This window comes from Macaca nemestrina, chromosome X, assembly GCF_043159975.1.
Source record: "Macaca nemestrina isolate mMacNem1 chromosome X, mMacNem.hap1, whole genome shotgun sequence".
NCBI lineage: Eukaryota > Metazoa > Chordata > Mammalia > Primates > Cercopithecidae > Macaca > Macaca nemestrina.
In genome coordinates, this window is record NC_092145.1 from 46,083,214 (window position 1) to 46,087,567 (window position 4,354).

At 48.3% G+C, this 4,354-nt stretch overlaps 1 pseudogene; it reads left to right on the forward strand.

The window, feature by feature from the left end:
* The first annotated feature begins 445 nt into the window (after positions 1-445).
* Positions 446-1,512, forward strand: LOC139360868 (B-cell CLL/lymphoma 7 protein family member C pseudogene; annotated as a pseudogene).
* Positions 1,513-4,354: the final 2,842 nt, after the last annotated feature.

The window sequence follows — 4,354 nt, forward strand, 5'->3', positions numbered from 1 at the left end:
AGGTAGGGAGAGTCTCCAAATCTATCGCCAGGCTCTGTTGGCGGGTCTCAAAGGGGCAGGAAAACACCCCACAAATTTGGCCAAGATAAGAAAGAAACCCCTGAGGAGAGGGAAGCCAGGTTAGCGAAGGAACAGATAGAGCGAGAGGATCGTAAGAACCAAGTAAAGGATAAGCATTTAACAAAAATCCTGGCGGCAGTTGTGAGAGAGAAAGAACCAGGGAGAGAGGGAGAAAAGCGGAGGCGGCCAAAAGTGGAAAAAGACCAGTGTGCCTACTGCAAAGAACAGGGGACTCGCAGAGGCGTTAAAGACGAAAGAGGGCGCGGCCAACTCCCGGGGGGACGGCAGGCCGAGAGCGCAGCGCCCGGGCCTGGCGCTGAGCCTGAGCCCGCCGGACAGGAGGCGGCCCCGCCACGGGCTCGGCTCCGGCCCCAGCCCCGCCAGCATGGCCGGCCGGACCGTACGGGCCGAGACCCAGAGCCGGGCCGAAGATGACATCAAGAAGGTAATGGCAACCATCAAGAAGGTCCGGAGATGAAAAAAGCAATGAGTGACTGTAGGCGACACTTCCCTTCGTATCTCCAAGTGAGTGCCAGTGGTGGACCCCCAGGAGGAGGAGCGAAGGCGGGCAGGTGGCGGGGCAAAGAGATCCCGTGGCCAAGAACGTCGGGGCAGGGGCGCCAGTCCCCGAGGGGATGGCCCTCTCATCCTGCTGGATCTCAATGATAAGAACAGCAACCAGAGTTTCCATTCGGAAGGTTCCCTGCAAAAAGGCACAGAGCCCAGTCCTGGGGGCACCCCCCAGCCCAGCCGCCCTGTGTCACCTGCCGGACCCCCAGAAGGGGTCCCTAAGGAGGCTCAGCCCCCACGGCTGGGCCAAGAGAAAAATCCCGGGGGCATAACTGCTGGCAGCACTGACGAACCCCCAATGCTGACAAAGGAGGCCCTGGCAATGATCCAGCAGGTGCATGCCTGGACACACTTGAATAATCGAAAGCTAAAATTACTGATTGAAAAAACTGACTTTCTAATCCCAAAGGCAAGTACCCTTATAGAACAAGTGACATCTGCCTGTAAGGTCTGTCAGCAGGTAAATGCTGGGGCTACCCGAGTGCCAGAAAGGAAACGAACTCGTGGTAACCGCCCAGGAGTCTATTAGGAAATAGACTTCACTGAAGTAAAGCCTCACTATGCTGGATATAAGTACTTACTGGTGTTTGTAGATACCTTTTCAGGATAAGTAGAAGCCTACCCCACCCGGCAAGAAACGGCACACATAGTAGCCAAGAAAATTTTGGAAGAAATCTTTCCTAGATTCGGACTTCCCAAGGTAATTAGATCAAATAACGGGCCGGCCTTCGTTTCTCAGGTAAGTCAGGGACTCGCCAGGATATTGGGGATTAATTGGAAATTACATTGTGCCTATAGACCCCAGAGCTCAGGACAGGTAAAAAAAATAAATAAAACAATAAAAAAAGACCCTTACTAAATTAACCTTAGAGACTGGTTTAAAAGATTAGAGACACCTCCTATCCTTAGCTCTGTTAAAGGCCCAAAATACACCTAACCGTTTTGAGCTCACTCCATATAAAATCCTCTATGGAGGACCTCCCCCTTTGTCAACCTTGCTTAACTCCTTCTCCCCCTCCTATCCTAAAACTGACCTACAGGCTCGGCTAAAAGGACTCCAAGCAGTACAGGCCCAAATCTGGGCCCCCTTGGCAGAACTGTACCAACCAGGACATCCACAGACCAGTCACCCCTTCCAGGTGGAAGACTCTGTCTACGTTAGACGGCACTGTACTCAAAGACTAAAGCCTCGGTGGAAAGGACCCTACATTGTTCTCCTGACCACGCCCACAGCCATAAAAGTTGATGGAATCTCCACTTAGATCCACGCATCCCACGCCAAGGCTGCTCCAGAGACGTCCGGACCAACACCACTTGAGACATGGAAACTCCGACGCTCCGCGGACCCGCTCAAGATAAGACTCTCTCATATCTAACTCCTTGCTTATTGTTTGCCCTTCTTCCCTGCGCCATCTCTAGTGTAGTTTTTGACACTAACCCCCACCGGCCATTTAGCCTGACCTGACAGATAGTTAATTTTAATAATCAAGAGGTCTTAAATAAGACCTCCGAGAATGCTCCTATAAAGACTTGGTTTCCAGACCTCTATTTCAACCTAAAAAAAATATATATATAGCAAAAAAAAATAAAAGACACAGGCCCCCAGTTTACTGGTCCCACAGGAGTCCTATTAAGGACTCCTCAGGATGGACAAAAATGGAGAAAACAGGCTAGAAGGTTGTCCGTAAGCCGGAACAGGTTCTATGCCTGTCCCGGATTCAGGACAGGAAAAATAAAAAAAACTTGTAAAAAATAGATGCCCTGTTTTGCGCTAGTTAGTCCTGTATAACTACTAATAATAGAGAATGGAAATGGGCCACGAAACCTTAGTATATAACCATGTCCTTTGTCCAGCCCTGTACCACAACCCGATATTCGGAAAATTGCAACCTGGTTCGCATCAAGTTTAAAGATGCGGCAAAATCTGATAACAGATAAATAACAACAAGGTTAATATAAGTTCTCTATTTATACCAGCACAACCCGCCTAAAATTCCCCTCCAAATCAGACTATTAGTCAATCCAGACACTGCCCCTGTTGCAGTAAGGCCAGACCAGGTTTTATTAGAAGCTAGGAAGCCCCCGGTTTCCATATCGGAGAAGCCCCAACTAAAAGCTCCTCAAAGCACTTCCCCGCCCTTAATCTCCACCTCCTCTAAATACACACCCTCAGCCCAAAACGTCACCTGCGGGCCCCTTGACTTAGAAATAGGTGACAGGCTCCTAAATCTCATAAAAGGCTCCTATTTCGCTTTAAACCAGACAAAGCCAGAATTTACCTCCTCTTGCTGGCTATGTCTGGCAACAGGCCCCCCTTACTATGAAGGCATCGCCTCCACTAATAATTTCACTAACTCCGCCAATCCTACTGGATGCGCGTAGAAACAACAAAGAAAACTAACCCTGGCTGAGGTTTCTAGGTCAGGAACCTGCATAGGCCGAGTGCCCCCTAGTCACCAGCATCTTTGTAATGTAACCTTGACAGTACCCAGCTCCAATCACTATTTGGTCCCCTCCGAGACGGACTGGTAGGCTTGCAACACTGGGCTCACCCCCTGTGTATCCACAGCCGTTTTTAGCAGCGGCACCCACTATTGCGTATTGGTACAAGTTGTTCCCCGAGTATACTATCACTCTGGAGACTCCTTTAATCTCCGGTATAAGCAAAAAAACTCATACTAGACCAAAGAGAGAACCTATCTCCCTCACCCTCGCCGTTATGTTAAAAATTGAGGTAGCAGCTAGAGTTAGGACCAGGACAGCAGCCCTAGTGCATGGTAACCATCATCTGCAACAACTTAGAATAGCCATAGATGAAGACCTTAGAGCCATAGAACAATCTATCACAAAACTTGAAAAGTCCTTGACTTCTCTGTCTGAAGTTGTATTACAAAACCGACGAGGACTAAAAATTGTCTTTCTGAAAGAGGGCAGGCTCTGTGCAGCCCTGAAAGAACAATGTTGTTTTTATGCAGATCATTCAGGAGTAGTTAAAGATTCTATGGCAAAACTAAAAAAAAAATTAAACAAGAAAAAAAAAAAAAGAAAATCTCAGCAAAATTGGTTTAAAAATTAATACAACCAATCCCCTTGGCTTAACACCCTAATCTCCACCATCTTAGGACCCCTCATCCTGCTCACGCTCATCCTGACTTTCGGGCCGTGCATACTCAACCACCTACTCACCCTTATTAAAAATAGAATAAACATAGTACATGCTATGGTTCTGACCCAACAATACCAGAGCCTCAGGACTGAAAAAGAGGCTCAAGATTGAGCCTCTGACACAAAAAGAGGAGGGAATGAAACTAGGCCTCATAAAACTTAGAAACTAGGCCTCATATAAAAAAAATTAACACCAGGTGGCTCTGGATAGGGTCCCACCCTGCCTCAATAGGGTCCCACCCTGATAGGGTCCCACCCTGCCAATTCCGGGAAACAACCTCATGGGGTCCCACCCTGCCAATTCCGGGGTCCCACCCTGCCTCGAAGTTCCCGGAATCAGCAACTCTAAAAAAAAAAAAAACCTCATAAGGTCCTGCTCTAACCAATTAGAACAAGACACCTTGCTCAGGCCATAGCTAGACCCAATTACCACGCGCCTAAAGCTTTGTTTAAATTTTGCGCCTTAAGCTGTGTTTGAACTTGTGTTTGCCTATATAAACAACCTGTAACAAGCACTCGGGGTCCCAGGGCCAACTTAGAGCTTGGGACCCTAGCGCGC